Raw genomic sequence first — 14,434 nt, forward strand, 5'->3', positions numbered from 1 at the left:
AGAATTTTCTCTAACGGTCATAATAATGGTATTAATTCTCAGTCTTTGTAGAAACTTTGTCAACACTAGTGCCAAGTCTTTTGAGCCAGGAAGTGTATTCTCTTCTAAATTGCAGTGCCATCAGAGCTTATAAAGTTCTTAGAGGCAAATGAGTGAAATTAAGCAACCCACTCCCAAACCAATCTGCTTCTCCCTGTCATACACACCCTGTTCTCAGAAATGGAGAGAGGAGAGAAGAATGCTTCTCTTATTCCTTGCCCTGGCCTGGAGCTACGGGGTCTTTAAGTATAAGTGTGTTTGTGTAAGAGGATTGGGGTGGGGGCTTTCTGACTGCCATTGATCCATCTATCCACCCCATTTACTCATTCGGTAAATCTTTATTGAGTTAATGTATTGTGCTCTGGGCACCCTATAAAGGGACATGATTGTCTCCATCTCTTCAGTTGTTTCTCCCATGTCTGGCAGTGTGTTTGGCATTCATACCCTCTTCTCTTAAACAGAGGTAACAGCTAAAAGAGTAAAGCCTAGTATGGACAGAAGGAAGGAGAGTGACTGGGGTAGTGGCTGAGTGGAGGCATGAAGGAACTGTGTTTTCTCAAATCATTCAGGGTGCATTTTGCTCTCCTCATGGTCAAGGATTTCTCCACCTTTAGATCTAAGAGGAGGTGAGGATGGAACTTAACGGGTGACTGGCAGACTGCCCTGGGCCCAAGACTCTACCTTGGGTACCAGTGACGATTCTAGAGCTGAGTGTTTCAACCTCCAACACAGAAACTGAATCCTGGACTGGCTACCGAGGGATCATGCCAGCTGCTGGCTCTGAAGTTGGCTTTGGCTCTGAGCTCGATCTGTGGAAGTTGGGGCCCAGGCTCCTGGCTCAGCAGCTTGTATTGATCTCCCAGCCTCTTTTGTCTCCTCCTCCCCAGTGGAAGCCTCTCCCCCTCTGCCTCTCAGCCTCTTCCGCTTTCCTCTTCAGCTTCTAATAAACTGAAATCTCTGAGAGCCGCCAAGGCTCTGGTAGTTTCACAAAACTGTCCTTGCTCTTCCTGCATCTGCCCGGTCAAGGGTATCTTTGCCTGAGGTCGGATAGATGCTATTACTGCCAATGATATGATTGCATAGCAACACAGAGCGGCTCCGAGAGAGGGGAGGAGGGGCAGGGGAAGGAGGACAGGGAGGTGGAAGAGACGGAGGGAGAGTGTGCATACAGCAGCTGTCGGCATTCCTGTCTCAGGGACTTCTTTGCTGATTCACAGAAGCAGCCCAGCTCCAGCCACCCAGCTCCCAGTTGCCGCCTGATCCTCAGACCTGCCGGAATCAGAAGGTAGGCCACAGAGAAATGATTTCTGAGCCTCGCCCTTTTTCAGCCCACAGGGGGAATGACTGAGGGAGGGGAAGCTCCAGAGGTACTCTGTGTGTATGTGTGTGTGTGTGTGTACGCACCTGCCTGCCTGCCATCTGCTTGTGCCTTTGGGGGAAAACTTACATTAAAAAATGCCCACAATGAAGTAGCTACCGCTTGGATTCATAGAAGGGAAAGAAAAGATGCCCAGGAATAGAAACTCCAGCCAATTTGAGCAAGTAGGGTCTAAAAATGAATAAGAGGAAGGTCCACAGTTTGCTGCTTTGAGAGGAGAGGGGTATTTATTTATTGACTCGTTTGTTTATTTATTTATATCTGTTCCCAATGACAGGCTTTTTGTCCATGGATGGACCTCCTGGTGGGAGGGAAGGGAAGGGGTGTAGAAAGCATTGGCTGAAAAGGGAGGACAGAGGAAACATGGGACCTCAGAGCAGGTCCCCTGAACAAATGATTGTCTGGCCAGCAGACAAGATACAGCAGTGCTTCCTTGGAGCAAACTGGGCTCTGACCTAGGAGGCTGGGGTTGAAGGCACATCCTAATCTCTGCATTTACTTCCTGGCTCAGTCCAGCTTCCCCTCTTGCAGTTTTCCCCCTGGCTGCTCCCATTGATTTCCTTTCTACCCCCTTGTAACCAGGAGGCACCTCTCCACTCATGAGAGCAGAGCTTGGAGAGCTTTGAAACCAGGCTCACCTCTCCTGGAATCAAACACCCTGTTCCTTCTGCTCTCCTTAGCTTTCCCTGGCTTCAGGCCCTGTGCCCCAGCCTGGTGAGTGGGCCTGAGGCTATGTGGGTTAAGGCTTATCTTGCTTTTTTTTGGTAGGAAGAGCCAGGCCTCAGAGGGATTGGGTCCCAGCCAGTAGCCAGGGCTGGGTCAGGCTGGGGTGGAAGGAGGTAGAGAGAGAGGAAGGGTAGCTCCCACAGCCTGGAAAAGAACATACTTTTCTCTTATGTTTTCTTTTTGATTGTTCAAAAGAAAAAAAGCCTTTAAAAAAAAACCTCTCTCTCTCTCTCTCCACCTTAGTGCCTGACTTTTCCAAATGGAATCCTTGTTTCTAGATTAAAGGTCCTCGGGTAAATCACCTTTTAAAAGGCCCAGTGACCGCCACAAACCTCAGGAGATTTCTTCTTTGGGCTTAGGATGGGGAGATGGTTCCAGAAAACCCTGGGACCATCCAAGGAACCCTTACCCCCAAAAGGCAGTGCTGGCAGTGGAAGTGATAAGTGTCCTGTCCCTGAAAGAAGAAAAGAGCCCCTCTTTTCCTGGGTGGGCTTGCCTCGACTACAGTTCTGCCTCCTGTAAACCAGTGCCATGAAATGAGGGCACTTGGACAGGGCTCCTCTTCCCATGAGACTTGTCCCCCAGGCATTCAGCCTGAACTCTGTATCTGAGCACACTTCAGCTCCACCGTCACCTAAAGGAGGAAACAGGGCTCGAAGCAGCGAAGTTAGCAAAAGTCCAAGAGCCAGGTACGGAGGGGACATTCAGGAAACACTTTTAACCACAGACGTACAAAAGTTTCTGATGTAAAACCTGCCACAGTGTTAGAGAGGATTTGTTGTTCAGTCACTCAGCTGTGTCTGACTCTCTGCAATCCCACGGACTGCAGCATGCCAGGCTTTCCTGTCCTTCACTATCTCCCAGAGTTTGCTCAAACTCATGTCCGTTGAGTGGGTGATGTCATTCAACCATCTCATCATCTGTCATCCCCTTCTCCTCCTGCGAAGGAGGAATGGAATGGCAAACCACTTCAGCATTCTTGCCTTGAGAGCCCCATGAACAGTCAGAGAGGATAGGATTTCACTAATGAAGACAGCCTTCTACACTGGTCAGGGACATTCACAGGAAACCCACTCTTGAAGTTAAATTAGGAAACTACATTCCTGTCTTAGGAAGGATTCTTCCACACACACATCAGTGACTGAAAGAGCAAGTGAGATAAATCCTTCTAGGATGACATTTACCAAACCACCGATGTTCCACAGAACACTGTTTGCAGAGAATGTTAATAGATTCTGTTTTAAAATAAGGAGTGGTGGTGGGGGGTGGGGTGTATTCTATGGTCCAATCTTTTTCTTTTTTTGAAAATGATTCATAACTGAATTCTCTTTTTGGACAGTCATCATATATATAAGTGTATTAAAGGCTTTGTGAAGTACTACTGTAAAGAAATCTGTTTAATTCTGTTCAACCCAGTGAAATCCACATGGATTTGATCAGGGACCTCTTTTCTCCAGGGAAAAATTTTTGTATCTTGCACACACAGTGTTAGGAATTGCTGCTCAAATAAATAAATAAATAAAAATCCTGGAATAAATTGATGTATGGAAAAAAACTTGTAAAATAATCTAATCCAGCACCACATTTTAAAGGGTGAAAATTTGAGAGGTTTAATGAAATTGTTCTTTTTGAGTATCTGAGAGAGTGAACCCATATATCCTCATTCTCAGTCCTTTATGCCCAATTGCTGTCCTTTAGCAGGTTCCCTGGGCTTCCTTGGTGGCTCAGTGGTAAAGCATCCATCTGCAATTCAGAAGACTCAGGTTCAATCCCTGGGTCAGAAAGATTCCCTGGAGAAGGGCACGGCAACCCACTCCAGTATTCTTGCCTGGGAAATCCCATGGACAGAGGAGCCTGACGGGTTACAGTCCATGGAGTCACAAAGAGTCGGACACAACTGAGCAACTGAGCACACATGCAGCAGTTTCCGTTCTGTGAAAAGAGCCCCAGGGAAAAGAAGCAGGTTGAAGGAATGATCCTGTCATTTTTAGTGAGACATTTGTACCTTACAGATTTCTTTAGTTATTTTGTTGTATCTGAAAATTCTGAATTTCCCTTTCAGCATGTGATTTGTTGCATTTTTTTTATACAATGTGCTAGAAAATTTGGGGGTATTCAAAGAGGTGTAAAGAATAATATAATGAAAATCAGGATATTCACCACCTAGCTTGAGAAAAAACATCACCAATAAACTTGAAATCCTCTGTCTATCCTCTGTGATCAAAGTTCCTCTCATGCATTTATTTATATTTGTACTGCATATGTATGTGTCTTTAAGCACTGTATGCCACTGCTTTATGTTTTAAAAATGTATTTCAATGGTATGTATCCTTCTCCAATTTTTTTTTTTCTCTTCAATGCTATATTTGTGAAATTCATCCACATTGTGACATGTGGCTCTGGTTCATTCACTTTTCACTGTTATATAGCATTCCATTTAAGAAATATGCCATGATTTATTTATCCACTGCAGTTGACGGACATTTAGGCTGTTTCCAGTTTTGGGCTCACAATTAGGGCTACTATGATCATTTCTGTGGAGATATTCTTATGTGACTATTGCTATTGGCTATATATTTAGAAGGGAATTGTCCTGTCACCGGGTATGAGAATCTTCACTTTTGGGAGATATTGTCAGTTTGCTCTCCAAAATGGTTAATAATTTATACTTCCACCAGCAGTGTGTAAAGGTTTCAGATACATTGCATTAATTGTTTCTTTTTTCCTTTCCAATTCCTATATCTTTTATTTCATTTGGTTTTCTTTATCCTTTTTTTTAATTGGAATATAGTTGAATGACAATATTGTTTTAGTTTCAGGTGTATAGCATAGTGATTTAGTTATATACACACATATACATATATATTCATATTCTTTTCCATTATGGCTTATTATAGGATACTGAGTATAGTTCCTTGTGCTATAAGTAGGTCCTTGTTGGCTATCTATTTTATATATAGTAGTGTGTATATGTTAATCCCAAGTTCCTAATTTATCCCTCCCCCTTTTCCCAGTTGGTAACCATAAGTTTGTTTATTAATTAGTTTTTATAATAAAATTCTCCTCATAAGGATGTATCTCTGATTTTTTTCCAATGCAAAAGAAATTTTCTTTCTCAAAATTGCTTGATAGCTACCTTCTCAGAAACACATTTCGTTGTTTCCATTTGTAAATGAGGGGGTTGGCCTAGATAATCTCTAAGGTCTCTACCAGCTTGACAATCTGTGGCCCATGATTTATTCATTAAGTGAGAGAATCTGAAGCAGAAACTTGGTTTTTGGCTACATTGCAGGAATTATTTTAGGAACGCATAACAAGGTTTGGTACGAATGAAATGTGTGTCTCATATCTTAGTGCCATGCTGTCAGGTAGAAAGGCAGTTCTGTGAGAGGGAGAGCCATTGTGCAGTGTCACCTTGAATTGGAGAGAGGAATCTGTACTCACAAAATAGGGTCTTCTTTTCACTACCTTGTTCTTTCCTTAGCCTCCCTATTTATTTTCATCCAAGAACAATAAATCCTTGTTATAAAAAACTTTATACACACAAATAGACAAAGTGTATAAAATCAACATGAGAGTCCTCTTAACACAACTCTCCAGAAGAAATGTCACTGAACAATTTGTGTATCCTTGTAAGCTTTCTTTCTGTGCATACACAGAAAGAAGAGATTTTTCGTGTTTTTTTTTTTTTTTTTTACAAAACTGGAGTTATACCAGACACATTCACTCTGAAACTATTTTAAAACCTAAAATACATATCTTTGGCATCTGTTCAAATCAGTGGGTACAGATCTACCTCTTTCTTTTTTTTTTTTTTTTACCTCTTTCTTTTTTAACAGCTACATAATATTTCATGGCATGGTGGTTTAGTCACTAAGTTGTGTCTGACTCTTTCGACCCCATGGACTGTAGCCTACCAAGTTCCTCTGTCCATGGGATTTTCTAGGTAAGAATACTGGAGTGGGTTGCCATGCCCTCCTCCAAGGGATCTTCCTGACCCAGGGATCAAACCCAGGTCTCCTGTACTGTAGGCAGATTCTTTACTGACTGAGCTATCAGCGAAGCCCCTGTCACTTCATGGCATGAGTGACTGCAATAACAGAAAAGATTTGAGTGCTTGCTAGATGGTAACTGTGAATTAAGTCCTGACAACAAGGCTATCTATGAAGTATGTCTTTCTGTTATCCTTGTTTCACAGATGCAGGGACTGAAATACGAAGTCAGGGATCTTGTCCAAACCTGTGCTGATAGGTCAAGAAGCCAGGATGCAAACCCGAGTGTGCTGGCTCAGAGCCCACACCTTCACTGTCAGGCTGTGCCACCTCTCTGACACAGTCCACTTAACTAGTCCCTTGTTGATGGACATCTGAGTTGATTGCAGTCTTGCTATTGCAACCAAAAAACTGCAGCAGATACCCTCATCCACCTCTGCATATATTTCTGTAGGCTAGGTTCCTAAACTTTCCCAGTTTATAGGTAGAAAGAGTTTATTCATTCATTCAAAAAATATTTACATAGCTCTTAGGCACTGGGGAAGCTCTGAGGTCAGACTGGGAGAGTTGACCAGATGTCCTGGGAAGGTCATTTAAATGGTCTGTAGGATTTGCCAGCTGGGTGATACCCCAGACCCACTGCATCCTGTCCATTCTTAATTGCTTGTGTCTTTGCCTGGGTAGTAGCATGTCTGAGTCAGCCCTTGGGCTCCCAGCTGATGGCCCAGAGCCACGAATTTTCTCTACTTGCTAAGTGTTGGTGACCACAGTGCCTCAGAGCCCAAGTTCTAGAATTTACAAAGGCAGAAGAGTGTAGCAGTAAAGAACTTGTATTCTGGGACACACTGGCCTGGATATAAATCCCAGTTCCCTACCTCATAGTCACAATATCACTTTGAACAAGTTACTTACTGCTGTGTGCCTCCATGTTCTTATCTACACAATATAGACAGCAGTAGTAACTACTTCATAAGATTGTCCTGAGGATTCCATGACTTCCTGTATGTAGACTGATTAGTTAATATACACAAAACATAGAATAAAGTAAATTTTAACTGTTACTGCTTTTTGGCTATGGAAAAGCTGCTATATCAACCTTTCCATAAAACAGTTGATGATGTCTATGGTACTTTGGTGACGAGTGGGAAAGAAGGGAGAAAGTAGCTGTTAAATAGCTAATATATTCACACACCTCAAAATTCCAAAGGTACAGAAGGATATTCAGTAAAAACTATATCTCCTATTGGTGACACTGCTGCTAAGTCACTTCAGTCGTGTCCGACTCTGTGTGACCCCATAGACAGCAGCCCACCAGGCTCCCCCGTCCCTGGGATTCTCCAGGCAAGAACACTGGAGTGGGTTGCCATTTCCTTCTCCAATGCATGAAAGTGAAAAGTGAAAGGGATTTTTAATTTTATTTATTTATTTATTTTTGGCTGTGTGGGGTCTTTGTTGCTTTTGCACAGACTTTCTCTAGTTGCAGTGAGTGGGGGCTACTCTCTAGTTGTGGTGCACAAGCTTCTTTTTGCAGTGCTTCTCTTGTTGCAGAGCAGAGGCTCTAGGTGTACGGACTTCAGTAGTTGCAGCACTCGAGCTCAGTAGTTGCGGCATGCAGGCTTAGTTGCTCTGCGTCATGTGAAATCTTCCCAGACCAGGGATTGAACCTGTGTCCCCTGCATTGGCAGGCAGACTCCTATCCAGTGTGCCACCAGGGAAGTCCCGGTGACACAGGACTTTTGTGGATGTAAATAATTATTCTATTTCTCGACCCAAGCAGAGATTACACGGGGATTTGCTTTGTCATAATTCAATATATTTTACACATATATTTTATGTACTTTTTGTAAGTTATATTTCTCAGTTTTAAAAAGAGAGAAAAAAAGGGAAAATTTTTCAAAAGAGTGGAAGGAATTCTCCCATCTGTTTAGTAGTCACTTGGTTCCCTTCTCCAAAGACAATCTACATTAACAGGTTCTTTTGTATATTTCCAAAGGTATTTTATTGTACATATAAGCACATGTTTTGTTTTAAAACAGATTAAACTAACTACTTTTTTCTTATTTTCTTTTTACTTAAAACTTTACCTCAAGAGATCATTCTATATTGGCGCATAAAGAGTTAGTTCTGGTTTTAATAGCTATATAGAATTCCATTGTATGCATACACCATTATTTATTTAACAAGTCCCTGAGTAATGGACATTTAGGTCATTTGCAGTTTGTTTGTTTTATTTTGTTTGTTTGTTTTTCATTTCAAGCCTTGCTTCAAATGCTAATGTTCTGTATACATCATTTCACACAAACACAAGAAATGTGTATATCCAAAGCCTTTCTCTTCATGTTCTCTGGAATTTGTACCTACAAAATTGAGGAACTGTTACACTCACCTAGTTGGAGTTCAACTCAATACACATCAAGTCAATTTGTGTCTCTTCCTAATTCCCTTTCCCCACTGGTAACCACTAGCATTTTCTATATCTGTGAATCTGGGGAATCTGTTTTAGTTTTGTCATATATACTTGTTTGTTTTATTTTTTAGATTTCACATAGTACTTGTCTATGCGTAAAATAATCAACAAGGATATATTGTATAGCACAAAGAACATAGCCATTAGTTGATAATAACTTTAAATGGAGGATTATCTATAAAAATACTAAATTATTATGTTGTACACCTAAAACGTAATATTGTAAACCAACTAAACTTCCATTTAAAAAAAATGAAGTCACGGATACCTGCTCTGTGTCTGGCTCTGTGTTTAAAAATGTGTGGAGTAGAAATTAATAATGGGTATGAATTTTGTCCTCTACTAGCCAACAATCTTGCTTTCATGCTGAAATCATGGTATTCCCCATATGTTTTTAAAGCTTTTATCTCTGCCCAAGTTAAACAGTGTCTCCCCCTGAATCCTCCTGGAAGGGCCTGTGTGTGGCTTTGAGAATTAGGAAAAGAGTATTCCTAGTGGGAAAAAGTCACAGCTGTGTATCTAGCAGGATCCCTAGGGAAGAGCACAGATGAATGAATTCTACCCCAAAAGCATCCTCCGTACTACTTCATACATCCAAATCTTCCTCTCTCACCTTAGCTCAAAAACATCTCTTCCATAAATACATCCTAAATCCCTTCAACTTGAAAGGAACAGTTCTTGCTCTGTGACCTCTCATAACTTGATGTCAGTGTCCTGCAGAAGGTATGAATCATTTCTCCCTTAAGTGATACTTTCTTTGTTTACATGTCTTATTTTCCGCACTTGGCCATTTGGGGACCAATTCAGATTCATCTCCAATTCCTCACAGCTTCTGCAAGTTAAAAGGAGGAGTAGGAAGAGAATCAATATGTACAGGTGGTAATTAGGACAGGATGGAGATAAATAAAGAGGCAGAAAGAAGAATCTTTATGTAGAACAAAGAGCCCTGGCCAGAAGTCAGGAGGTCCAGGTTCACTTTGGTTTCATCATCTTCATCTGTCTATGACAGATCATATGACAGACAGTACAGCAGGCTACAAAAGTATGTTCTACTAAAACAGCAAAAATTTTGATGTGTGGCAACTGTTAACATTAACATTTTAGCAAATCAAGGTCTAGAGAGGTGAAATGACTTGAAGTCACAGTCAGTGGCACAATCTGAAAAGAGGAGAGGATAGTCATGCCAGGACCAGAAAGAGTTTATTCCTTTTTTGCCAGCATTGGGATTAGAAAATCTGAATTCCCTGATACCTGGATTTGTTATTTTGTGAAGCATCAAACTCATATCAGGTCAGTAGATGAGAATATGAAGGAAGGAATTTAATCTGTAGAGAGGTGAACCTCAAAAGAGAAAAAGAGTTTATGAAAAAAGAAATACAACTGGCCACTAAAAATATAGGGGAAAAGTTAAGCATTTCAAGTAACTAAGGAAATACAAAGTAATTCTCAAGATGCCATCTTCACTTACAAAACTGGCAAAGATATTTTTTTTTTAAAAAGAATACTCATTGTTGGCAAGTGTGCTGGGAAACAGGCTCTCTCATAGATTGTTGAGGGTGATATAAAGTGATCTAATTTTTGTTAGGGCAATTTAGAAGGATGTATTATTAATACAGGGCTTCCCTGATAGCTCGGTTGGTAAAGAATCTGCCTGCAATGAGGGAGACCTGGGTTCGATCCCTGGGTTGGAAAGATCCCCTGGAGAAGGGAACAGCTACCCACTCCAGTATTCTGGCCTGCAGAATTCCATGGACTATACAGTCCATGGGTCACAAAGAGTCGGACACGACTGAGAGACTTTCACTTTCATTATTAATACAAGTGTGAAATTGGTTCATGCCCTTTAATCCAGAAACTCTCCCTTCTAGAAAATTATCTTAAGAATCACAAATATGGTGCTCGCTTTGGCAGCACATATACTAAAATTGGAATAATACAGAGAAGATTAACATGGCCCCTGTGCAAGTGACGCATTCCATATTTTTACACCAGTATACTAACGCATATATATGGAATTTAGAAAGATGGTAACGATAACCCTGTATGCAAGACAGCAAGAGAGACACAGATGTATTGAACAGTCTTTTGGGCTCTGTGGGAGAGGGCGAGGGTGGGAAGATGTGGGAGAATGGCATTGAAACATGTAAATTATCATATGTGAAATGAATCGCCAGTCCAGGTTTGATGCATGATACAGGATGCTCGGGGCCGGTGCACTGGGATGACCCAGAGGGATGGGATGGGGAGGGAGTTGGGAGGGGTTCAGGATGGGGAACACATGTACACCCATGGCGGATTCAAGTCAATGTATGGCAAAAACCAATACAATGTTGTGAAGTAAACTAAATAAATAATTTAAATTAAAAAAAAGAATCACAAATATGCACAAGGCTATAAACTGCAGTGTGACATGTTTTACTGTTAAAATAAATTATGCTTTATCCATTCCATGGAATATTATACAACAATGATTTAAGCTAACATTTATTGAATAGCGTACTATTGCCAGACACTGTGCTAAGTTATTTAAATACATTATTAATTTTTAGTCACTAGAACAAGACTACAAAGGCAGTCATCCCCGTTTTACAGATGAGAGCCCTGAAGCTCAGAGAGGTTAATTTCTCCCAGGCCACACTGCTAATAGGTTGAATAGAGTGGGTTTGACCCTAGGTCTGTCTGATGCCAAAGCCCATGGCCTCAACCACAGGACTCTATAATATAACCTTTGCAACCATTAGAAGTCATATGTTAGAGGAATAGTTAATGAAATTTTAAACTGATCCTGATATAAATGGCAAATTTAAAAAGCGTGATATAAAATTATAGCTCTATAATTAATATATAAATAATATGACAATTTTATTTCCAAAGTGCAAGTATATATTTTTCACAGAAAAATTACCTGTTAGTAATGGCTGGCTACCTCTGGATAGTAGTATTATAGGTTATTTTTATTTTCAGTTATGATTTTCTGTATTTTCCATTTTTCTATAAAGAACAGGTATTGCTTGTATAATCAACAAAAATTAAAAATGTTAATGTAAAAAGAGGTCTGAAAGCAAAACTTTTGTAGCCTTCATAGTTACAATATGTCTGTAGCAATACTTCATTTTTTAACTGTGTGATTAATTTTTTAAATTTAATTAATTAATTTTTTCTTGGCTGCACTGGATCTTCATTGCTGAGTGTGGACTTTCTCTAGTTGTTGTGGCAAGTGGGGGCTAGTCTCTAGTTTTGGTGCTTGGGCTTCTCATTGCGGTAGCTCCTCTTGTTGTGGGTTTCCCAGGTGTTGCTAGTGGTAAAGAATCCACTTGCCAGTGCAAGAGATGCTAGAAACTCGAGTTCAATCCCTGAGTCTAGAAGATGCTCTGGAGTAGGAAACAGCACTTCACTCTAGTACTCTTGCCTGGAAAATTCCATGGGCAGAGGAGCCTGGTGGGCTATAGTCCATGGGGCCACAAAGAGTCAGATATGGCTGAGCACACAAACTTACTCTTGTTGTGGAACATGGGCTCTAGGGTACTCAAGCTTCAGTAGTTGCAGCACAGGGGCTCAGTAATTGTGGCTTGTGGGCTCTAGAGCACAGTCTTATTAGTTGTGGCACACAGGTTTTGTTGCTCCATGACACACAGAATCTTCCTGGATCAGGGATCGAACCCATGTCCCCTGCACTGGCAGACGGATTCTTAACCACTGGACCACCAGAGAAGTCTTAGTGATTAATTCTTTTATATTGGTATTGGATCAGAGAGGAGCCATCTTTTCAATCATTCTTTGGGGTAATCTCTTTAGAGATGAGGAATTATGTAGCTGTGCGATCTCTAGGGACTTTGATCACAATAAAATGTCCTTCAGACCATAAGTTCTTGCATTTGTGTGATCTGTAATAGTCCCCAGTTTTTGGACCATGGACCCATGAGGAGGAGGGAAGGGTAACTTAGTTCAAGGAGTCCACAGATCTTTAAATGTATAAGTGTCTTTCTCACTCTGTAAGTACTAAAAGTACAGCTCCTTTGTAGGTGTGAGTGGGTGAAGTGAGATTTTTTTTTTTTTTAATTTTAAGAAGGGGCCCTTATGTTGGGAACCACTGAAGTAGAAACTAAAAATGGTGGCTATTTAATCAGCAGTGTCAGGAATCATCCCTTATATGTAGAATCTAAAAGGACATAATACAAATGAACTTATTTACAAAACAGAAACAGATTCACAGACTTCAAAAACAGCTTATAGTTGCCGGGGGAAAGGATGTGGGAAGGGACAGTTTGGGAGTTTGGGGATGGACATGTACACACTGCTATATTTAAAATGGATAACCAACAAGGACCTACTGTGGAGCACAGGGAACCCTGCTCCAAGTTATGTGGCAGCCTGGATTGGAGGGGAGTTTGGGGGAGAATGGATACATGTATATGTATGGCTGAGTCCCTCTACTGTCCATCTGAAACTATCACAATATTGTTAATCAGCTATACTCCAATAAAAATTAAAAGTTTTAAAAAAGAGAGATGTTCACTTCTTGCCATTGTATCAAGGTTTGCGCATCTTTGTCCAGCATGAAAAGATACCACTTATATCATCTGCAATCATTGTCTTAGCCACCCATCCTAATCAGATGTGTGTTCATTCACCAAACTGTCAATTGGTTTGGTACATTTAACTTTTTCACTCTTGTCTTACCTGTTGACTTCAAAAGCTGAACATGTCTCAAGAATAGCTTATTACAGAACACTGATCTCACTCCCCTACCACACCAAATTTGCTTCTTCTGTTTTCCCCTCCTGTTGTGGGCAACATTATTCATCTAGCTCCCACATTATAAGCCTTTAACTCCTTCACCTCTCTTACTTTTCATATCCAAGTGATCACTGAATCCAGTGTGCTTTACCTCTTCAATGTATCTCAATGCCATGTTCTCTGCTCCCTCCGCCCTGCAACTGCCTGCCTGTTTTGACAGCTTCTAAATGGATTCTTCCTTTGGGAGACTCACTCCACAAGGTAGACAGAGGGCTCCTACTAAAATGCAAATCTGGTTGTGTCACTCCCCTGCTGAAAATCTTCAGTACCTCCATATTGTCTACAAGATAAAGCCTAGAATCCTCTGCTTATCATTCAAGCCATGACCCAATCTGGTCACAGCCTCATCTGGTACTCCCCGCCAAAGCACCTACCTGTACTCTGATCGGCACCATATATTTGATTTTTCTGCTGTTTGGAATGTTCTTTTTTGTTTTATATTCTCTGTCTAATGGCAATCCAATTTCTCTTTCATGACTCACTTCAAGAATATTTCCTCTAGGGAGACTTCTGACATGACCAGGTAGGGCTCACTTCATCCATCCCTTCACTCCATCCCATAAATACTTCTACCATTAATGCAATAACACTTTATGGCTTGATTTTCCCCATGTCTGTTCTCTCTGTATGTGAACTCCTCACCATGTCTTTTCATCTCCCAAACTCCAGCTATACTGAACTTGGTGTTCTCTGAGCATGTTGTGCTTTTTTGAGTGACATCCACCTTTGCACAGGTGGCTCCCTCTGCTAGGAATACGCTTCTCCCTTTCTCCCCTTCTCTGCACAGGCAAATATCTCCACATCCTTCAAGACTCATCTCAAATGCAATTGGTCTGAAATCTCTGCATATGCTCAGATTGAGTTAGTTATTCCATATTCTTTGCTCCCCTAACCTTCTGGTGAAACCTCATTTATAGCATCTGCTGCATAAGTATTTTATTATCATTATCAGCTTACATGGGCTTCCCTTGTGGCTCAGTGGTAAACAATTTGCTGGCCAATGTAGGAGATACAGATTCAACCCCTGGGTCAGGA

The 14,434-nt window shown here is 41.1% G+C and overlaps 1 protein-coding gene and 1 pseudogene across 1 annotated transcript in view; both read left to right on the forward strand.

The window, feature by feature from the left end:
* Window positions 1-982: 982 nt before the first annotated feature.
* DRP2 (dystrophin related protein 2) overlaps window positions 983-14,434 on the forward strand; it is a 46,484-nt gene continuing 33,032 nt past the window's right edge. The window contains exons 1-2 of the mRNA XM_061135961.1: window positions 983-1,081; window positions 1,257-1,324. The gene's annotated coding sequence lies outside the window, so the exon portion shown is untranslated. The remainder of the gene's footprint in view (window positions 1,082-1,256; window positions 1,325-14,434) is intronic.
* On the forward strand, window positions 10,498-10,587 carry LOC133053286 (U6 spliceosomal RNA; annotated as a pseudogene).

This window comes from Dama dama, chromosome X, assembly GCF_033118175.1.
Source record: "Dama dama isolate Ldn47 chromosome X, ASM3311817v1, whole genome shotgun sequence".
NCBI classification, from domain to species: Eukaryota; Metazoa; Chordata; class Mammalia; order Artiodactyla; family Cervidae; genus Dama; species Dama dama.